The sequence below is a fragment of the Hemiscyllium ocellatum genome, chromosome 1 (assembly GCF_020745735.1).
Source record: "Hemiscyllium ocellatum isolate sHemOce1 chromosome 1, sHemOce1.pat.X.cur, whole genome shotgun sequence".
Taxonomy (NCBI): Eukaryota; Metazoa; Chordata; class Chondrichthyes; order Orectolobiformes; family Hemiscylliidae; genus Hemiscyllium; species Hemiscyllium ocellatum.
The window spans coordinates 70,009,373-70,032,887 of NC_083401.1; the positions used below are offsets into that span (position 1 = coordinate 70,009,373).

At 40.9% G+C, this 23,515-nt stretch overlaps 1 pseudogene; it reads left to right on the forward strand.

Moving 5' to 3' along the window:
• Positions 1-23,515, forward strand: part of LOC132831632 (NAD(P) transhydrogenase, mitochondrial-like) — a 178,568-nt pseudogene that overhangs the window by 113,823 nt on the left and 41,230 nt on the right.

Consider the following 23,515-nt stretch of genomic DNA (forward strand, 5'->3'; position numbering starts at 1 on the left):
ATAAAGAAAAAGCAATATTTGTGAATACCAAGACTGCACCATAAAAGGCTCATTTTGACATAAAAGCTTTGAGCAACAGGATTACTTAACCTTGGTGAAAAGAGTGCAAACAACGATAGAACAGCTATAATGTGTAACTAAGCAATATAATTTAATATATAGCATTCCTACATGAAGCCCAAGGTACTAAAAATATTGGATAATCTTCTTAGCCTCAGCCAGATTCACAACAGCTTGAGGTTCTGGGACTAAAAAAGGCAAAAATGTACCTCAAGAAGTGGAGGCTGGAGCTTGAGTTTCCAGCAAGTGGGAACTAGGGAAGGAATGAGAGAGAAAGCAACCTCACAGCTGGATAAGTTTGAGAAGGAATTCCAAGTGCAATCAAATGGGGACCTGAGATAGACTGAAGCAACATGGGAGAGCTTGACTTTAGCTAGTTGTGAGATCTTGGGGGAATGCTAAAATACCAGAGCTCGGAGATAAGCTTTGCTTTGTGAAGTTATTCATTCCTAACTAGTTCAAGAATGAGGCTGAGGAAATAGAGACCTTAATAAAATATGAAAAGAACTGCAGATGCTGTAAATCAGAAACAAAAACAAAAATTGCTGGAAAGTTTCAGTAGGTCTGGCAGCAGTTATGGAGAAAAATCACAGTTAACTCAGAACAGGAAGGGTCACTCGACCCGAAAGATTAATTGATTACTCTCCACAGATGTTACCAAGCCTGCTGAACTTTTCCAGCAATCTCTGATGTGGGAACCTTCTTTGCATTCTTTTAGAATTTGGCAGATCTGTTAACAAGGCTGGGAGAAGTCTGGATTGTCCTCAGAAAAACTCCCAGACATTTATTCCCTGTTCACCCCGATATTGGTGCAAACTATGAATAGACAAACCTAAATCAATTCTGGAGGTGGAGGACCAACAGGTCCATAAATCTTATAAACAGTCTTATCAAACCTTCCTCAAATTCAAAAGAATTAGTAATAATTTGCATTTGACCAGTGGCTGCTATCCCTAAATATTGATGGTGCTTAGCCCTGCCCAGGAAAAATAGCCCTGCTGGATGAATTAAAAATTGCCTCCTGTACAGTCTTCAACCTCATATAAAGGTGTGAAGGCATCTGATAGTTAGAGACAAGGCCATTTTGGCTGAGAGTTGACCCACAAAACTCTTATCATGGGACTATTTGAATTTAGTGACTCATACAAGCTGGGGAGAGACAAGATGGAGGGAGGTGAAACATAGATTGACTCGAGTAGAAAGAGTCGAAAAGGCAGGGCTGATCAATCCCCAATTTAAAAAGAACAGTTTTCTTTGACATACTGGCGAAAGTTGGGAAGGGCCTGACTGGACCACCTTTGAAATTCTAAGAAAGCTATTTTTTTTTAAAAGATCAACACAGGTTGGGGATCAGAGTCGTGTCTGTAACTTTGAAGGCACTGAGCCCAGATGCAAACATGTTGTGGGAGGTCAGTATACCCGCCAAAGTTTCTTGCTTAAAGGAAAGATAACCCCTTTAGTATCACAAGCTTTGAGGAGAGAAATAACCATTAGAGACACAGGATGCCGTTAAACAGTACTTGCAGTGAAGGTCACTGAAATACCACCCCAATTGTTGGTCAAAGAGGTTACAGACACATGATTAAAGGTTCCCTTCATAAAGATTTACTGACAGAATAAGTTGGTGAGTCACAGCTGGGGTTGTACCAAGCTTACCCAGACTGAGGGTAGACCTATTACTTGGAAGTGACTTGCTAGGTTCTGTGTCCAGAGGGTCCAAAGCATTTCACAACGAATGGGGAAACAGAAGGGAAACAGCAAAACACTGCTTAGCCAAAAAGAGCTGAGGAAATCCATAAATTCAGAGGAGTGGCAGGGCAGGAAGGATTAGGGAACTGAAGGAAAGCTAATAAAGAATTGAAAAGGCTAGGTAAGAACCTCCTGAATTTCAGGTGCCCCTCAGTCTAAGAAGATAGAACCCACAAAAGTTCAGAAGCCAGGGCCTGGCCTATAAAATTGAAAAAGAATTAAGGGTCAGATCCAGTGGTCTGGTTAGCAGATAGCTTCTCTCAGGAATTGTCAAGGAATAGAGGAACTTCCCAAACTGGACAACAAAGGTGATGCCTTGCCCAGTCAAAGTTCCTTAGGGGAGTCCAGCGGAAATTAGAAGCTGCCTATTGGCAGGAGTCTCTCAGGAAACATGGGGCACATTAAGGACAAGTACAGCCGTAAGGTGAAAGGAAAAGAAACATCAACTTACCCAAAGGTGTGCTGCACTTACAGAAGCTACGAGAAAATGAAATTGTCCACTAAACTATCACAGGGTCAGGTTCAAGCCATACCCAGTGCTTCACTTTCTGAGCCCATTGAGGACAAGGTACAGAGTCATCTGAGGAACAAAAGCCATTGACAGAGTGCAGAAACCATGGTTAGTGGAAGCATCCATGAAAGGGTTAAGAGCTTTACATGCAACATATCAAAACAGGCAGAGGAATTTACATTGGACTAACTTGGGAGCAGACCTTGAACGTGTGAAATCTGAGCCCACCATAAGAGTTAGTGTGGAATTTGAACTCCCCTCAACCACTAAAAGCCTTGTGAATCATCGGTCTGTTGGTATTACAGTCTCTGAAACCTTGCATACAGATATCAATGAACAGCCACGAGAAAAAAAACACAATTTGAGATTTGATAAAAAAACAGAATTGGGGTTTTTTTTAAAGAAAGAGGGTAATTAACAGTACTAGATTCCTGCTTGACTGTCAGAATATGTGCAGAATGGCTTCACAGGGAAACTCCCATTCTGAGTTATGTTATACCCACTACAGACATGCCATATTATGAATTGTCAATCCATACTTATAAAAATTGGACACCAAGAAACTTAAGTGGGCAGATGTGACTTTGGCATTTGGACCATAGACACTGTCAAGCCTCTGCCAAAAACCTATTTAAAATGGAGAGAAGTGAGGACACCTCACAGCCATTTATGGAATTCACACTTTGCATTGTTTAAGGGTACCAACACCTAAAGACTATGGGGTTTCCAGACTGTTACACATTCGACCAAATAGAAGACCAGAACTCAATGACCGTTATCGACTTCCCATGATATCATGATGGACTCCCTCATCCAAACTAGACTGAGTGGGTCTAAGAAATGTTAACCCTCAACACAAGATGTGGAATAAACGTGAACACAGCAATTCATTTGCACCCAACCTTGAATTTGAATTGAATTGAATTAAATTTATTGTCACGTGTACTGAAACAATCATTTTGTTTGTGTTAAGAGATTGGCTAAGTGCTGTTTGCAGGTAAAGCAAGCAAAACCACTTTCCATTCCAAAACATATTAATTTTGGGCAGAAAAGGAGCACATGCATTGTTATTTTGATAAAGATCTTTATTCTTGTTCCTCCCTTCTCATTTTAATATATTTGATGTCTTTTGGCCCTTCTATATCCAGGCTTTCATTTCCCGCAAGCCTTACAGCCTTCCTCCTGCTTTCTACCTTTCTGTTTCTATTCCAATAACTTTATGCTGACTGGTTGCCCCTCTGTGTTCTCAGACATAGGCATGCTCTTGCTAGTTGTAGCTTAGGCTAGAACTTACAGTGGTCAAACATAAATACACTTTCTATGGCCTGGGGCAGAATATTTGTTCCAGTATAAGTGCAAGGACAAAAGTGGGCAACCATATAATTTCACATCACTGACTGGCATGCTAGGTTATTGGCATTATATTGCCTCTGGGCTATTTTCCACCCACAGGACTGTAACACGTGACCCCCTGGTTCCAGAGCAGAGAGCCAGCAGTGCACACTGCCACTGTTGCCCTCCACAATGGTGGCCTAGCAGTTATGGCCAATTCTAAATTCAAAATTTGGAGTTTAAATTTGCTTGGAGGTGCCTTCTATCTTTTTTTTGTATCTGGAATGGTTGATTGCAGCTCCTTCCATAGTTGGCTGCCTCCTGTCAGACCTCAGCTTCCAATGCATCCACCCCTGCCATCCTTCGTAGAGGTATGAGTGTCTAATGATACCTTCTTTGAAAATACTGCTGGGTGACTATTCCTGACACAATGCTGGCTTAGGAGAGTCATTTGCACCCAAAGTCCCACATAAAACTTCCCTCTGTTTACAAAATCAAGGATTTAAATAACATCTTGGCTTTCAGAGCATTTGAGATCTGCATTTTGTGACAAAAGGTTTATGCCACCTCCTTAGGAACTTGCATCCTTTTCTCATTTAAGTGACTTTAGCAAGTGTGAATCTGAAGGAATACAAGTGCAGAGAGTGTATCTACAAGATGATCTGACTCGAATCCTTGAAATTGGACACATTTTCTGTCTTCTTTTGTTTGTCAGAGGTTTAGAAAGATCTTATTTCCTCACCCCCATAAAGAATCTGGAAATATATTTGCCAGACCAATTTTAAGCAAATTATTGCAGGAAATGTATATTATGTTGCAGTTATTAAAAATTACCACAGGGAGACAGACTGCTGTTGCTGTAAATATCCCAGTGCACTGATTTAACAAGCAGCTTTTCCTCCTTTTAAAGTCTCTGTTGTTTCAAATCTGTTCTCCACAAAATTTTTATAAAGCTACCATGTAAATTCCTGTCCTGTGCTGAAGCAGCGAAAGAGGAAGCGAATCAAACGTGACAAAACTTATTACATCAAGCTTTTTATTTGTAGGCCATGAACCGCCCTCTGGTTAATGTGATTGTTGGTAGTTATGGCACTTCATCTACTGGCATTGGTAAACCCATGGAAATCAAAGACACTCACACTGAAGACAGTGTGGACCAAACAGTTGAGATGATCAGCAATGCCAATGATATCATCATTACTCCAGGTCAGTATTTAGAGGAAAAGTAAACTTACTTTTTTTCCTGAGGATGCTTTAAGAAGAAACTTGGGATTTAGAGTTGGCTTGGGAGGTTTGAAATTCCTGTGGTCAATGACCATGATTTTGGATGACTTTTTAGATCTGTCATTCCTGCTTTGTGTAGAAATACCATGTGTAACTGTGCAAGAGACCTTTTCAAACTTTAAATAACATTGCACATGATGTTTACCACGTTGGGTTTGCCCCATTTCCTTTGGTTTTACTTGGAATTCATTCAACAGCATTCAAAGACAAAATAGTTTTCAGTTTTGACTTTTATTCAATGTTTATCTTCTGTAAAAATGTCACGAGGCTGGAGTTAATGTAGGGTGACGTGGGTCTCAGAACTAGTTAGAAAATAGTTGGGAGGCGCACACCGATTCATCAGGAAGGCTTAACCAGGTTTAGTAGGGTAATGAGGATGCCCCTGGGATTTTGGAACCCAAAGGGAGGTAGACCACTCCATCCCGCCTGGAGATTCCGAACAATATTCATTGATGGCAGCATCACTGTCAGCCATGGTACAGCAAGTATTGCCGCAGGGTCTTTGCCATGGCTTGTAGCTGGATCCTTCAATGCAGGTGAGTGAAGGAAGGATGGAGCGGATCTGGGGGAGGAGGAGAAGGTCTCAGATTGATGCATATCAGAGAGTGAGGGGAAAGCAGGAAGGTCAGATGAAGGGGCAGCGGTGTGAATTCCAATGTCTGCAACCCAGGCTCCCCTCCCCTGCCCTTGCTGATTGGCTATCAGATGTGAAACAAGAACCCCCCCCCCCCCCCACCTCAATAAACCACTGGCAAAACTCGTAAGGTTTGGTAGGTGACCATTTCAATGTATTCTTGGGAAAACAGTACGCCTCCTATTAATCCCTGAACCATGGGTAAATTGTGGGAGGTTCAGTTGGTAATCAAGCCAGCCTCTGGGTGCTGTCCTGACACAATCTGGCCCTCGTCATGTTGGGAAGCTGGAAGCCAGCTATGAAATTCTAGTCGGTCTTCGTATTTTTAGCAATGCTTTTAAGGAGTTAAATTATTTCCCTGGTGCTGCATCCGCACCAGCCAAAACAATTGCATTGGGAAGAAGGTCAGCAGACTGGCACACAGGTTGGCCTTGTAACTTATGAGCCCTGTTCACCTAATTCCTGACATTGGCAGGGTCTGTTGCTCAGCCTGTATTATAGCACTTGTTCTACATCGTCAATAGTTCCCTCTTCAGCAAGCAAGCCGAACTGAGCAAGTGACATTTTCACATCAGCCCCTTCTTTCCTGTGACTTTATTGAAGGATGTTTATCTGATGTCATCAGATTGACATATGGCCTCTACTGCAATTAAATGCCCCCAGCCGCCATATTCCTGCCAGCATTAGACCGGAGTGAATTCCAGTCATGAATCCTGGAATACAATTGACAATTTCCTTTGGAGCTTTGTCAATTGGTCACCACAACTCAGGGAACAAACCATTTCTTACCTCCAGAGTTTCCAGCGTCCTCCACTCAGGATTTGGTGGACCATTGGAAAGTCCTCAAGGGAAATGTCCTTGCATAATAATGCAAGGAATAGGAGATAGGAATTCCAGCAGAAGCTGGAAATATTTGTAAAAAACATTTGTAAAATCTCTTATAATTCATGCTTAAGGATAACTCAGACCTCTACTGAAGCATAGCATTCTCATCTGGGAGAGTCAACTGGAAATAGCAGTCTCACCTGATGTTCACATTTCAGTTGTCAGTGTTTAGTTGATATCCTTCTCTATATTTATCACTCAAATAATATCGCTATGTCAGATTGTTTTGTAAATATGACATTGCTGTTTGTTAACTTTGCTGTGCATAAGCTGAAAATGTGTTGCTGGTTAAAGCACAGCAGGTTAGGCAGCATCCAAGGAACAGGAAATTCGACGTTTCGGGCCAGAGCCCTTCATCAGGAATAAGCTGTGCATAAGCTGGCTGCCATGTTTCTTATGTTACGACAGTGAATACGTTTCAACAAGTACTCATTTTGTTGTGAAACACTGTAACATTTTTGGTTCATGGAAGGTGCAAAGCAAATACGTGTCTTTTTCAGTTTCTACTTGGCGCATTATTTTTCTTATTTGAAACCAATCCATCCATCTTATATTGGGAAAATGTGATTATGCTTCTTCCCTACTTTTTTCTGGCTGACTAATCAAACATTAAATCAAGTGAATGAGAACCAATTTTAGGTGCGTATTGAACAGCTGAAGCTTCACTATGGTTCGCATCTGACCCAGACTCCAGAATAGTTTAAGAGCCGTGAGGTTTTGCTGCAGCTCTACAAGTCCCTGGTGAGACCACACTTGGAATATTGTGTCCAGTTCTGGTCGCCCTACTATAAAAAAGATATAGAGGCTTTGGAGAGGGTGCAAAGAAGGTTTACCAGGATGCTGTTTGGACTGGAGGGCTTGCCTTATGAAGAAAGGTTGAATAAGCTCGGACTTTTGTCTCTGGAGAGAAGGAGGAAGAGAGGAGACCTGACAGAGGTGTACAAAATAATGAGAGGAATAGATAGTGTCAATAGCGAGAGACATTTCCCCAGGGCAGGATTGACTGGTACGAGAAGTCATAGTTTGAAGATATCAGGAGGAAGGTATAAAGGAGACGTCAGAGGTAGGTTCTTTAGGTAGAGAGCTGTGAATGTATGGAATGCGTTGCCAGCTGTGATGGTGGAAGCAGAGTCATTGGGGACATTTAAGCAACTTCTGGACATGCACATGGATAGCAGTGAGTTGAGGGGTGCCTAGGTGAAGTTACTATATTTTACATTAGGATTAAATCTCGGCACAACATCGTGGGCCAAAGGGCCTGTTCTATGCTGTACTTTTCTATCTAATAGGACAACCTTCAGGAGCGTGCCTCACACTGCACATGGGGTTTGTTGCAGGTGCTGTGCAAGGAGTTTGTACAATCTCCAAGTGATTTTAAAATGTTGTTACCAGTGCTGTTAGCATTAGCACTCAGTCAGTTGTTAGTAGGGGTTTTTCCCTAATATGAAAATCTAAACATCGCATCACTAATTGGAATTTTACACATTCATGCATGTATATAAATGGGGGTTGGTTAACCAGTTGCTAGACAGCTGGTTTTCAATGTAGAGTGATGCCAACAATGTGAGTTCAATTCCCACACTGGCTGAAGTTACCACAAAGGATTCTCCTTTTCACCCTCTCCATTGTGTGAGATGTGGGGACTCTCAGTTTAAACCACCATCAGTTATCTGTCTCTAACAGGAGAACAGTGCCTATAGTCTGCTAAAACTATGGCAAATTTACACTTTACCTTTACACATATATAAACTCAAACTCTGTTGTACTTGGGCAAAAGACAACATGAAGGAGCAGGTTAATTCAAATGATAAAATCATAGAAAAATCTGAGATTTTCAGCTGTATAACTTATCCTAAAGCTGTTCTTCTTCAGAAATCAGGCATCTCAAACTCAGGAAGGTAATATGAACAGGGTGAGCAGAGTTTAAAAAATGTTAATAATGTGCCTTCATCTCAATCTTCAATTGCACTATTTATAGGCAATTTAAAAACATTTGAAATATTGTTTTGATAAATATAAAGACTTGTAAGTGAATAAGTAATCTTAACCGAATGATGAAAATGCCCTCACCTATGGAGTTTAAATGATTGGAGAATATGATAAGCAGTTGTACTTTAAATGTAACCAAGTATCTACTGTTTGTGTTGGCACATCATTTGAAGTTCAACTTCGGGTTAGGCACAGAATTGTTGACTATGAAATGTCGGAAGGACCACTTGTAGACTCTGAATCAGACATGCCTACAGATGGCTTATGTTTGGTCTTCATTCTGGTTACGTTGCTTTTGCTGTATTGATTCTTTAACCCCTTATATTGTTAACCAGTTTGGATGAAAAGAAACTATCAGGCAAAAATCATGTGTTCATTCAGACTTTTAAACCCCAAATTGTGAGTAAAACTTTTCAGATGAGAACCTCGCTAATGCAAATTAATTTTTATAACAATTACGTAATGGTATGTTAACAATCCCCACTTTCAGAAACCAAGACCTACAAATAGAGAGGTGGGACAAGCCAGCAGTGCCTCACCAGAGACTCTCACTGATGATGTTATTCAGTCATGGTGACAAAAACAAACCTTCAAGCTCAGCGAGCTAACTTATATAATTAACGGTATGTTATTCAAGATATTCAACTGTATAATGGAGGATATGCAGGTGTGTCAATGTGCTGTATCATGGAATACGGAAAGTCCAATTTGAGGCATGGTCAGTTCTGTACTAGTTGGCCCTGATAGTGAGGAAAATGAGAAAGACAGCTTTCTATAGGGAGGAAACAAAAGCAATGTTAATTAAGTTATGATTTCTCTCATTTATTCTGGTCATATCCGATTCAACCAAAATCATCAACATATGGAACCTTATTTTATTTGATAATTTTATCAGCAGAAAAGCAAAAAGAACAATATGAACCCATTAACCATGTATTTGTCCACAGACTTTGGGGACAACTCCACTCAAAAATCGGTTATGGAAATTTAGTATGGATCAGTACTTTTCTTGATAAGGATTTATTACTTGAGCAATTTGTACAAAGTTATACAGGAGGATATAAATGGAAAGATGAATTTTGAGCACCAGGTCAGACATGTTTTAGTCCATTGAATGAAAACCACAGTTTTGAGCATTACTGCAGGTTTTAGGGCAGAGATGTTTTTTGGCATAAGATTGTAGCAACAATTGTTGGGAACTTCAGTTCAGCAGGAGATTGCTGTTTTAGATTACTTACAGTGGGAAACAGGCCCTTCGGCCCAACAAGCCCACATCGACCCGCAACCCACCCAGACCCATTCCCCTATATTTACCCCCTTCACCTAACATTATGGGCAATTTAGCATGGCCAATTTACCTAACCTGCACATTTTTGGATTGTGGGAGGAAATCCATGCAGACGCAGGGAGAATGTGCAAACTCCACACAGAGAGTTGTCTGAGGCAGGAATTGAACCCTGGTCTCGTGAGGCAGCAGTGCTAACCACTGTGCCACCCACTTGCACATTGTGCTAGCAGGGGACATTGGAAGTCAGGAGCTATCAGAATAAACAGTTGTAAATAGTGAATAAAAGAAAGAGAATTACAGGACAGCACAATGGGATTTCAATGACCGATGGAGGTCAGAGACAGGATGGGCTGCTTTAGAAGAACGCTACATTTGCAACGTTAGAACGGTTTGAAAACTCTTACTGACACTTATTATTCACTTTGACGTATGAATTGTAAAGTGAACAAATTGATGATTGATTTTGATTTGATTTGTTTTAGTCACGTGTACCTAAATACAGTGTAAAGCTTTGTTTGCAAGCAGTACATGCAGATCATAGCAAGCAAGAAATACAGATCATAGGGTGCTTAGACAGAATGAGGCATACTGGTTACACTGCACAGGAGGTATGTGAGGCAAGATTAGTGTAACAAGATCAACATTTTTTGAAGTTAGAGGGTCCACTGATTAGTCTAATATTGAATCAAAGGTTGTATATGCTTAATCATGCTAGTTTATTAGTATCCGTGATTACAAGTTCAAAATAGTTGCAAGAAAATTAAAATAGCTACAAAAATGATTACAGTTGTAACGTTTTGAGAAAGAGAGATAAAAATAATAATATAAGAAACAGCTGCTTGGTTACTCGAGCGTTAGGATTCTGAAATATGTTCCAACCAGTTGGTCATTCCTGTTGATTGCTACCTCTACCTTTGAGGTTCACTTCAAGCTTCAAATAATTAGTCAGATTCTCCTTAGAAATGCTTGTTCCAGTTTTCACTAACACTTGACTGCACTAATTGTGTCTTGCCCCCTGCAGCAAAAGTGTCAGAGTTTCATGGAATTGGGAAGACTCCGCGGATAATTAAATGGGTGGGACCTTGAAGCAGAAGTCCCACTTCCGTGGCCAACAGATCCCATTTTTTTTTAGCAGTCGATGGGGAATGATTCACATAGGCTGGAACCCAAACTCCAGAAGGATTTGAACATCATGTTGAGTTCAAACAGACTTCATTTTATCCTAACCCACAATGTCGGAAACACAAATTGAGAAAGTAAAAATAATAGGAAATATTGTTCAAGTTTCATGATCTGAAGTATTTTAAGCTACCACTCTTGCAAAATGAAAACAGCTCAGATCAAGCCTTCTTGAGAGTTAAATAAAACCTTCTACAGCACTACTTAACAAGAATGATCGCAAGGAGGAAGGGCTTGGGTCTGTAACTCAGCAGAGTTGAGAAAGATGAGGGGAGATCTAATTAAAACTTACAGAAAACTGAGAGGCCTAAATACAGCTGATGTGGAGATGTTTCCATTAGTATGACCTGAGGCGCAGCCTTGGGGTGAAGGATGTCATAGTGGCTCAGTGATTAGCACTGCTGCTTCACAGCACTAGGGATCTGGGTTCGATTCCAGCCTCGAGCGACTGTATGGAGTTTGCGCATTCTCCTCTTGCCGATGTGGGTTTCCTCCCACACTCCAAAGATGTGCAGGTTAGGTGAATTGGCTAAGCTAAATTGCCCACAGTGTTCAGGGATGTGTAGACTAGGTGCATTAGCCAGGGAAAATGTAGAGTAATACGATAGGGTAATGGGTCTGAGTGGGATACTGTTTGGAGAGTCAGTGTGGACTTGTTGGGTCGAAGGGCCTGTTTCTATACTGTAGTAATTTTAATTCTAATTAATACTTGATTGACATACCATCTGACTTAGGTTAGAAAAGAAAATGCATCTTTATTAACATATTGTACAGGACATTATTGTTTCAAAGTAAATGCTTGGCTGAGTTTTAAAAGCCACAATCATCTCAGCAGAAGACTCTGACTTTACAGTTTAAAGGACTGTAAAAGAATTAAATGTATTTGATATGGGATCTGAATAGAAATTTGTGTTCAGAAGAGATTAGAGCCACTTGAGATTAAAGATGGTTTAGATGATTGAATGCCAGTTTGTAACAATGTCTAGTGTCCATGAACTGTAATAGATTTTTAGAAATTTAATGTTTTTATCTCCACATGATTCCTGAAGTCTGCTGATGACAGATCGGGGTTGAGGGCTATGGAGGTAGCATGGTTGATATGAAAGGGGGTTGGGTATGCCTTGGTGCATGAATTGACATAGAGATGGAATGAAGGTTATGAAGGGCATTGGGGGGTTGGGTGGGAGGTGATGGGCGAGAAGACCATTAGGTATAGGAGTAGAATTTAGGTCATTCAGCCCATTGAGTTGGCTCCGCTATTTGATCATGGCTAATATGTTACACAGCAGCATTCTGTCTTCTCCCTGTAACCTTTAATCCCCTTACTAATGAAGAACTTAACTATCTCTGTCTTAAATTACCTCAGTGACTTAGCTACAGGAGGCCATGAGTTCCACAGATTCACCACCATCTGGCTAAAGAAATTCCTCCTCATCTCAGTTATATACGGTCATCCCTTTACCCTGAAGCTGTATCTTGGGTCCTACTAGTGGAAATATCTCCACATCTGCTGAATTCAGGCCGCTCAGTTTTCTGTAACTTTCAATCAGATCTTTCCCCATCCTTCTAAACTACGCTGAGTACAGACTCCTTCCTCCCTGAGATCATTCTTGTTAACCCCTTTCAAAATCCTTCCAAGGCCAGCATACTCTTCCATAAGTAATCCTGACTGTTTCAATTTAATATCATTAATCAGGCTGCCATTGTGATGCATTTGCAAGTGTTTGAATCTATGTCTACTAATACATAGAATCCTGCTTTATGTAGGAAAAAAAGAAATAGTATGATTGCCCTTTTTTGTAATGTAAAAAGGAGCCATGGACACTGCGAATGCCTACTGCATTCCCAATGGCAACTTGCTGACTAATGAGAATCTACCTGTCTGACTGAGAACTAATGTTAAATGTTAACTGTTCCTGCTGCCAGTGATGGCCCAAACAATCAGTGCCTTCTACTTATCCTGTCTAAATTTGTGACCCTTCCTGAAGTCTGTTTCTTCTAATCTACTCCTGATGAGTGTGAGAAACATTTTGACTTCTTGTTTTCTTCTGTAAAGTAACAAACTAAGTAAAAGAGTTTTTTTTATTGTCCTGCATCAAGTTCTTGAACTCCTTAGTGGAACAAAGTTTGCATGCGTCAAAGGTAGAAAGTTTCATTACAGACTCCAGTGTATTGTGGTGGTTTTTAACCACAGAATTAGATGTGGAGTCAGGGAGAACAAAGAGGTTAAGAGCTCAGTGTAGCCACTGCAGCCAGGGAATAAGTGTGAGTGGTTTTTATTACCCAGTTTTCCATGAGAATTGCAGTTCTATTAGCCTACATTGGTAACTGCTATTTGATTTGATTTTGAATTTTTATAATTTGATTTAAGCTTTATTGTCACATGCACTATTGGTTAATATTTTTCAAAGAAATTGCTTTGATTTTTAAAAAATACTTATAGATAACTGACACTTTCTTTTCAGAATAGAATAATGGATGACTAAATATATTAAAAGCAATTATTGCACTTTTAATCCAGTGTTTGAGTTCAAGTATAACAGCATGTGTTTAATGTTGTTTTCTATCCTCCATCCTATGAATTGTGATTTAATTTGCATATATCATAGATTTGACCTGTTCCCCTAGATGAGAGCTCAAGCAACAGATGACTGTTTGTTTAGTCATCATTTGTAGTCTCCAAACTTTCTGTCACCAGAATGCACTTTTAGGCTGTGTTTTTCTTTCTGCATTATGCTAATAAAAATGTATTGCACAAGATTGCATGTAATCACAGTTTAATCAAAATTTGGAAATCATTGTTTTGTCCTCATGAGATTTTATCATACCAATCTTGGAAAACCATAGAGTATCAATGTTTAAATATCTTCTCCTTTTGTCAAAGTTATTAAGCAAGTTCCAAACTAACAATGAACAAGTGAGTAATTACACTGAATGCAATACAATTGGTTGGAGTCATATCTAGAACAAAGGAAGACGGGTTTGCTTGTTGAAGGTCAATCATCTCAGTCCCAGGATATCTCTGCAGGAGTTCCTTAGGGTATATTGCCTTAGACCCAACCATCTTCAGCTGCTTCATCAATGGTCTTCCTGCCATCATAAGGTCAGGAAAACGAATGTTCAGCACCATTTATGACTTCTTAAGTAGTGAAGCTTGGATTTAAGTTGCATAGGATTGCGGGAACAGAGTTACTGACTTGGATAGAGAACTGGTTGGCACACAGGAAGCAATGAGTGGGAATAAAAGTTTATTTTGCCAATAACTGCACAATGTTCAGTACCGCTCACAACCCCTCAGTTTATTTCCATATGCAGCAAGATAATATCCAGATGCTTTGACTGATAAGTAGCAAGTCGTATTGATGCCACAGAACTTATAGGCAATGACTATCTCCAGCAAGTGAGAATCTAATTATCTGTGCTTGACATTCATTGGCATTGCCATCACTAAATGCCTCTTCTCCCTCCACCTCTATCAATTTCCTAAACAGTACCATTGACAGGAAACTGAACTAGTCTAGCTACATAAATACTGTGGCTGCAAGATTGGTCAGAGACTGGACCCTCCTGACTCCCCAAACCTTTTCCACTATCAGTCAAGAAGCTTGACACCATCTATGACAAAGTAGCCCATCCAACACTTTCATTGTTTACTCCTTTCATCACCTGCACACACTGGAAACTCTGTCTACCATTTAGAAATACCATCTGGAAAGACAAGGGCAGTACATGCAAGGGAACACCAGCACTGGCACATTCCTCTTCAACCTACATATCATCCTGATTAGGAGCTACATTTTTGCTCCTTTCTTATCACATCGTGGAAATACAGGAACTCTCTTTGTGTTCCCTATAGTGAACATTCTTACTTTTGACCCTAGAGGGAATGTCTTTGATAAAGCAGCTGATGATAATTGGGTAAAAAAACATTACCTTGAGGAACTCCTGCGGAGATGCCCTGGTGCTGAAATAACTGACCTGCAACAACCACAACGATCTTCCTTTATGCAAATAGAGATTTTTAACATGATTTCCATTGACTGCAGTTTTGCTCAGCCTCCTTGATGTCACACTCGGTCAAATGTAACCTTGAGGCAGTCACTCTCACCTCACCTCTGGAATTCACCTTTCTTGTCCAGCTTGGACCAAGGCTGTAATGAGGCCAGGAGCTGAGTGGCCCTGGTGGAGCCCAAACTGAGTGTTAGTGAGCAGGTTATTGTCAAGTAAATGCTGCTTGATAGTTGATGACCTCTTCCACCACTTTGCTCATGGTTGATGGATGGTAATTGGATAGGTTGGATTTGTAATTTCTTTTGTATATTGTTTAGAACAGTAATACAATCAATCTACACAACATGTTCAAATTATTTCTAACACCTATAATTAACATGCAGTTATCATGGATGATATACTATGATGAAAAGTCCCATAGTGCTTACCAAGTTGCAGATGCAATCATAGCAGCTCCTATGGATTTCTTGGTAATCCACCCTCAGATGTTAAGGTCACGATGGGTCATAAAGTCTTGTTAAACATCACACTTCTTCTTAATCTGGCCTTAAAACCTCATTCAGTTGAGTTCTGTTTAAATGACACCATGTAAATCAATGTAGATGTCATGGCAATGGGATCCCCTTTCTGCCCAGCTCTTGCTTATGTGTTTTGGTGACCATGGCAGTTACATCCCTAATGGAGGATCACTAAGCTCCTACCCCTTTCATTCTCACAAATGCAGATGATATGCTTGCAATCTTATTTTATTGAATTCAGATATCACCATCCACCGTGATGGAATGTGAACTGATATCCCTACAACATTAACCTGTTGTTCTGAATTATATGCTCTATTGACATTACCACAGTGCCATCACCTACCTAAAAATGTAATACAGCTACCAAATAAATTCTTACTTTATAATGCAGGAGCTTCATTGAGATATATAATCATTCTATTATGAATGTATTCTTATTAAATAACATGGCCAAGTTTTATATTTTAACTTTGTTTTATCATTGTTATCTCTCTAGTTGTAATCTTTGAAGTTAAGTCCAAAAAGAAAATGAAATTTTGTAATAATATTCAGTTTAAGGTTTGTATTATTTTATATTCATATTTTATGAAAACAAAACATCTTGTACCTTTTATAGGATATGGTCTTTGTGCTGCTAAAGCTCAGTACCCCATCGCTGAACTTGTCAAAATACTCATAAACCAAGGAAAGAAAGTTCGGTATGTACCCTCCAGAATACATTTGGTTTGTGGGTTAAGATGTTTAATCACTTCCTGGACTTTGTGCATTGCCAGCTGGTTAGGACTGTCATAGCCAGAGTATAACCTGTAATGGCTTCTTTCCCCATTCCCCCACCATTGCTAACATCATCCATGAGTTTCCCTTTGGAATCTGGAAACACCCAGCTCTACCTCATCATCACCACCATCAACTCCAACTATCACTAAGTTACTTACTGCTAATCTGAAATCCTGGCCTAATTTCTGTAATTAATTCTCGGAAAAATTGAAACTGTTGTCCGCTGTTTCGATTACAAACCCTGCTCCTGAGCTATCGAATCCATTCTTCATTTTTACAAAAATTTTAAGGTTGAAGTGAGCAGGAAGGATGTCAAACCAATTTACAAGGAAATTACAGGGAGTGCAAAAAACTTTAAAGGGGCCTTTAATTATCTGAGTTTAGACTAGGATAGTTTTCATGTAAAAGGAGTGACAAGAGTCACAAGAGTATATTCACTATGAAGTTTCTGCAGTATGATTGCAGTCCTTTTGGAATGGAAACAATGTTCAGCCTGGTTCTCAGAGTGAGCTGGGCCAAAGCTATTACATTTTGGTAAAACAAGCAAAGGCAGAAATAATGCAATTAATGGTAGGGCCTTGGGTCGTGTTGTAGAACGGAAAGACCTAGGGCAGAGGTGGGGAACTTTGTCATGTTGGAAGGCCGCATTATGTTCGTTGTAATCTAATAGGCCGCATCCAAGAAACTTCAATTATATAAATGTTGATACAGTTAGACTGTATAACTATTCTCAAATTTCATTTCAAATGGAAAGCCACGTACACTGTTGTCATAAGTTGATAAATATTGGCGTACTGGATACCCACAGGCTCTCGCCAACCAGCCTCAGGCGGTAGTGGCGCCAGTCATGCGGGGAAGATAACGTACATTCTAGAGTCGTATTATAACTAAATCATGAGCATAGCAGGTATCGAAATAGCCCTTATGACTTACCAATTTTTTAATTATGGCGGTCAGTCTGTGAGGATTATTTCATTGGATATTCTTTTACTCTCTGGTATTTTAAATACATTCATTTTAAGATTAAAATAAAATAATAAAGGATGAAAAAAACGTATTAATAAAAATTAAAATATTTGTTCTGCAAAATTTGGATTCATTCAAAAGGCCACACACAATGGCCTAGAAGACCGCAGGTTCCCCACCCCTGACCTAGGAGTTCAGGAATTTAGTTCTTTGAAGTTTGTGTCACAGGTAGAGATGGCATTTAGCACAGTTGCTTTCATAGCTCAGACTTTTAAATATAGGAATTGGGACATAATTTTGAGGTTGTTGAGGACATTGGTGAGGCCTCTTCTGGAGTACTGTATGCTCACCCTGTTAAACTGGAGAGGGTTGCGAAAAGCCTTAACAGGATGATGCCAGGAGAGAAGGTTTGATTTTTAAAAATAGGCTGGATAGGCTGGGACTTTTTTCACTGAAACTTAGGAGGTCGAGGAATTTATGGAAGTTTATAAATTCATGAGGGACAAAGATAAGGTGAATAGCAAGGGTCTTTTCTCTAAGATGGAGGAGTTTAAAACTAGGGGACATATTTTTAAGTTGAGAGGAGAAAGTTTTATAACTGACATGAGGGACAACCTTTTTACAGAGAGTGGTTTGAACTGCCAGACAAAATGATGGATGCAGGTATTGTTGAAGTGTTTACAAAATATTTGGATAAGTACATGGATAGGAAAGGTTTGGTGGGATATGGGCCAAATACAGGTAGGTGAGACTACTTTAGTTTGGTAACATGGTTGGCATGGATTAGTTGGACTGAAGGGTCTCTTTCCATGCTGTATGACTCTATGACTTTGTAAGTGTTCAAAGGCGACCCTTTAGAGGACACTGATCCCTGTATCGTAAGGTTTAGAGTGACTATGGAAAGAGATACGAAATAGAGTAGAGTAGGAATAATAAAATTGGGGAAAGCCAGTTTTAATAGGCAACTAGAGAAACTCAGCAGGTTTGGCAACATCTGTAGAAAGAAAAACAACGTTTTGAGTCTGCTGATCCTTCGATAGAACTGTCAGAGATAGAAATTAATCTAAAAAAGAAGTGTGTTTATAACAGATATCAGGTAAAAAATACTATTGAGAACTATGCTGTGTGTAGATATTTAGAGGGATTATGAAAAGAGATTGGCAGGCAACACAAAAGGAAATTATAGAATCTTCTACAGGCAAACAAATAGTGAAAGGGTGGTAAAAAGAGGAGTAGCACTGATTAAGGAAATTAAACAGGGGATTCACACATGGAGGCAAGGAAGAAATATCTGAGGCGATAAATGAATACTTTACATATGTCTTTACTGATGCTACCCAGACCATGGAGGGAGAGAGAAGTCAATTCTGTCAAAATGATTTACAATTATAACAAAGAGGTATTTGATAGGCGGTCTATTCTTCTTGGAATTTAGGAACAGGAATAGGCCTTCAGCCCCACAAACTTATTCCACCATTCAGTGAGATCATTGCTGATCTCTTCCTCCATATATTTGCCATTGGCACATATCCCTTAATACCTTCTCTTAATAAAAATGTAGCTATCTCAGATTTAAAATTAACAACTGATCTTGCTACCACCGAAAAAACATTGACCATCCTTGGTGTGTTGAAGTTCTTTCTACATCTGTTCTCCGTTGATTAGAGGGTATGAGTTTTAAGGAGAGGCTAGAAAAACTTGGGTTGTTTTCTCTAGAGCAGTGGAGGCAGAGGAGGGACTTGATAAAAATCTATGAAATTAGGAAATGCTTAGGTAGGTTGATGGTCAGAATCTTCTTCCCAGAGTTGAAATGGCATGGACAAATTGGACTAAAGGGTCTGTTTTCACGCTGTATGATTGTATGACTGTGACACAGCACCCCAAGTAGGTTTTGTATAACTGGAGAATTACTTCTGCATCCTTGTACTCCTGTCCTCTAGATATAAAGGCCAGCATCGCAGCTAGCTCTCTTGATTATTTTCTGCATTTGTTTCTGACATTTTAAAGATTTATGCATCTGAACCCTCCAAGTGTCTTTGTACATCCACTGTATTTAACTTCACACCATCTAGAAAGTGCCCTCATCAATAATTTTTGGATCCATGCTTGATTACACTTAACTCCGTCTTCCCCCGTTTTGCCAATTCACTTAGTCTATAAATATCCCTATGTCATTTAATGCTGCCGTCTAGTAGCGCGGTGGCTCAGTGGTTAGCATTGCTACCTCACAGCATTAGGAACCAGGGTTTGATTCGAGCCTTGGGTCTGTACACATTCTCTCTTTGTCTGTGTGGGTTTCCACTGTGCACTCCAGTTTCCTCCCACAGTCCAAAGATGTGCAGTTTAGATGGATTGGCCATAGCGTCCTGGGATTGAGTCGGTGGATTACCCATGGTAAATGTGGAATGGGAATGGGATGGGTCAGTGGTAATTTGAAGGGCCAAATGGCCACTCTCTGCATTGTAGGGATTCTACAGTTCTATGATCTAAACTGTGTACAATAACACATAAGTTTGTGTCATCGCGATATTTGAATATATTCCTCTGCCAAGTCAAATTAAGTTGAAGTTCCACCAGCTGCCACAGTGGGATTTGAACAAATGTCCCGAGAGCATTAGCCTGAGCCTCTGGATTATTAGTCCAGTGATGTCATCGCTATGTCACCAACTCAAAATTTATAATGCACCAGGACCAGATGTGATGTTTCCAAGGATACTGAGGGATGTGCCAGTGAAAATTGCAAAGGCCACAATCCTTCAGACTTTCTTAGACAGAGGATTGATGCCAGAGGACAGGAAATTACAAATATTTCACCCTTTTCAATGAAGGGGGATGTTAAGGTAAGTGCAGCAACTACAAGCCACATTTCTCACATAACCGTCTGTTCTTCAGCTTATTAAGTACACAGCTGGCCTCTTTGGAGCCCTGCATGTGGAATGGTGGCAAGAGAGGTGGATGTGCTTGCTGCTGCCAGGCTTTACAGTGTTCACATTACTGTGCCATATAATGTCAGCTGTACCATACTTCTGATGCAGTAAACCAGGAGCTGCCTCTCATACTGTGATGTTTCTCCATATAAGCCTTTGCAATTCATGCACTAGGACACCAAGGTCTCTCCGCATTTCAGAGCACTGCAATCTCTCACCATTTAGGCAATATGCTTCCTGAAAAAATGGACAATGTTGTAATTTCCCACATTATACTCCATTTGCCAGACCTTTGCCCACTAACTTAACATACCTATATCCCTTTATAGTCTTCTTATGTTCTCCTCACCAGTTGCATTACTATCCAGCTTTGTGTCATTAGTAAAGTAAGCAACCATAACTTTGGTCTGCACATCAAATTCATTTATTTAAATTGTAAGTAGTTGATGCGCCAGGACAGATCCTTTGTAACATACCATTTATTAAAACTTGCCACCCTGTTTCAGCTGCCGGTGGCAGAGAGAGGGCATTGAGCAGGGCAGCTGGAGCATTTCTGCCTGAGACACCTTGTTACCAAGCATGGCATGTGCCCTGATGATGAGAAAATCTGAGCAGAAGGGAATGGCCCCAGCCTAAGATGGGGAAGGAACTATGTGCTCGAGATGGTTATTGTAGGAAGTTTAAGGCAATGCACAGCTTGTATCCTCATGAATCACTGAGGAAATCAGAGAATGCTGAAGGAATGATTGGAAAAGAATGGACAAGTTGCGATACTGCACGGAGCATCACATTGAGGTCAGCCCCAGCGTGTGAAGACTCCTTCTGCACACTCATGCAGAAGCTTGTCTTGTTCTTCCACACTTCCAACTCCCTTTTATACTAGAAACTGGTGCCAGTTTCCTAGGCCCAGAGATGGTGCTGTCGCTGGTTCAAGGGTTGGAAAGAGTAATGTTGTCAGTTGGTATTTCAAGCTAAATGAAAGAAATATGGAGGATGGGCAGCATAATGGCTCAGTGGTTAGCACTGTTGCCTCACAGCACCACAGACCCAGGTTTGATTCCCGCCTTCAGCGCTGTCTGTGGAGTTTGTACCTTCTCCCCTTATCTACGTTGGTGTTCTCCGGGCCCTTTTTCCTCCCACAATCCAAAGGTGTGCAGGTCAGGTGAATTGGACATGCTAAATTGCCCATAGTGTTCAGGGAGGTTTAGGTTAGGAGCCCTAGTTAGGGGTGAACAAAGAATATTAGGTTAGGGGAATGGGCCTGGGTGGGTTACCCTTTCTAGGGTCAGTGTGGACTTGTTTACACACTGTAGGCATTCTATGATTCTAAATTCAGACTCCACCCTGAATCAGCCTGCTAGCTCAGAGGTGGACTATTGCCCAGACGTTCAGAGCCATCTGATCGGTGTGGAGTTTGAAGTGGGCATGGACAAGATGGACCGAAGAGCCTGTTTCCATGCTGTATTACTCTATGACTCTACTGGTGTGTGATTGGTTTTACTGTTTCAGAGTTCCATGTTTGGTTCAATGTGATTTACGCATACATTGGAGAGCTACCTGAGTTTTACAAGATCTGTACATTGCAAAGATCGTCACCACTCCTATCCTTCAGAGGGTAATGGACAGTGCAGATCTGTAACCCGCATGACCTTCTGTGCGCAGTGCCATCTGAGAGGAAACTAAAATGTTCGGAGTACTTTTTGAAGCTGCTTTATGCTCTTCGAAGTATACTGCACTTATCCACATGCTGTTCTCCACACTGTCTCTTCTTTGGATGAGACTCAGTTCTGCCTGTGGACTATCTCCTTGGGCACACCCCATCTACTGATAGGCACGGCCAAGTCAAAGAATGGATAACCGAGCATCACACAAGGCTAAGCCAGGCTTTCGAAGTGGTATCCAAGAGGGCAACAAGGGAAACACTGAGTGAAAAACATTGACCCATTGCATGGTTGACAGGACTGATCTTTTAATCAGTGCAGGCCTTTTCCTCTGATATCAGAACAGCAGAGGTTGGGATCAAATCTAGAACGTGTGGGAGCCTGAATATAACAGAGATATCAATCACTGGACACAGTTGTCAGGACCCATGCATTTGAACCAATAAGTGGAGGGCTCTGCTTTTGGCCATAACTCTGAGCATTTCTCACCCTTTGCCCTTTTAAAACTATATATAGAATTAATTTGCACTGTCTTTTCAAGCACAGCTTTCCAAATTCTCCTCACTTCCATTCAGATCTTTTGGCAAAGATTTTAAATCCATAACCTCTTTCTATCACACCTTTTATCATCTTAAAAGCCTGTTTTAAGATATCTCTCATTTCTCTGTCAAGGAAGCCATCTCAACTGTTCCAATTTCTTCTTGGAAGGAAGTTCCCTCATCTCTGGTGAGCCTTTGGAGCCCAGGATTGTTCAAATTTCTCGAACTACTGCCTTTGAAAATTTTGATTTTTGATCTCATTCTTAATGCATCACATTCTCTGGAGACACATCATGCTGCTTGAGTAGTTGTTAAGGTATATAGGCAAGTACTACTTGGTGTCTGTCCTATATTTGTCATTCATTAGGTAAGCTTTATAATTCAGTGGCTGATTTACCTGGAACACTACTCGGGTAATGTCTCCCACCCAACCTCCTCCTCTAACCAAAAAAAGGGTTCTGTGCACCAATTGGTAAGGTGACTGTTTTTGTTTCTAACTTTCTCAGTAGTCTGATCGGGAATTGAGAATAGTGGGGAATGGAGGTTAGGCAGTTGAATGTTCCTCCTGCAGAATGTGGGAGGTAAGGGTCACCGCTAGTGTTCCTGCTGACTGCACCTGTGGGAAGTGCACCCAAATACAGCTCCTCAAAAACCACGTTAGGGAACTGGACCTGGAACTGGATGAATTTCGGGACATTCAGGAGGCGGAGGGGATTATTGAGAAGAGTTACAGGAAGGAAGTCATACTTCAGGTAAAAGATGAAGGCCAGGGGATGGAAAGGTAACCGGCAGGCAGTGCAGGGATCCCCTATGGCTGCTCGTCTCAACAACAAGTACAGTGGAACCTCAATTATCCGAAAGTGATGGGCGGGCATTATTTCGTTCGGATAATCAATTATTTGGTTAATCAATTAAATGCCTTCCCTCTGGGATTCGGAGTTTTTAAAGACTTATCACCATTCAGGAGGTAAGGCAGCATGACAGCGCACAAGACCCTGCCCCCACCCCCACCCTACCCAACACGCCCCCCCCCCCCCCAAGCACCCCCCGTACATCACCTACCGCTCCTAACACCATCCAACACCGCCCCCGCCCCATGCAACACCCCTACCCCCAACCCTATCTGAGACCAACCCCACCCCAACACCCTCCCACCTCAACACTGTCCCATATCACCCCCCACCCCCAACCCTGTCTGACAC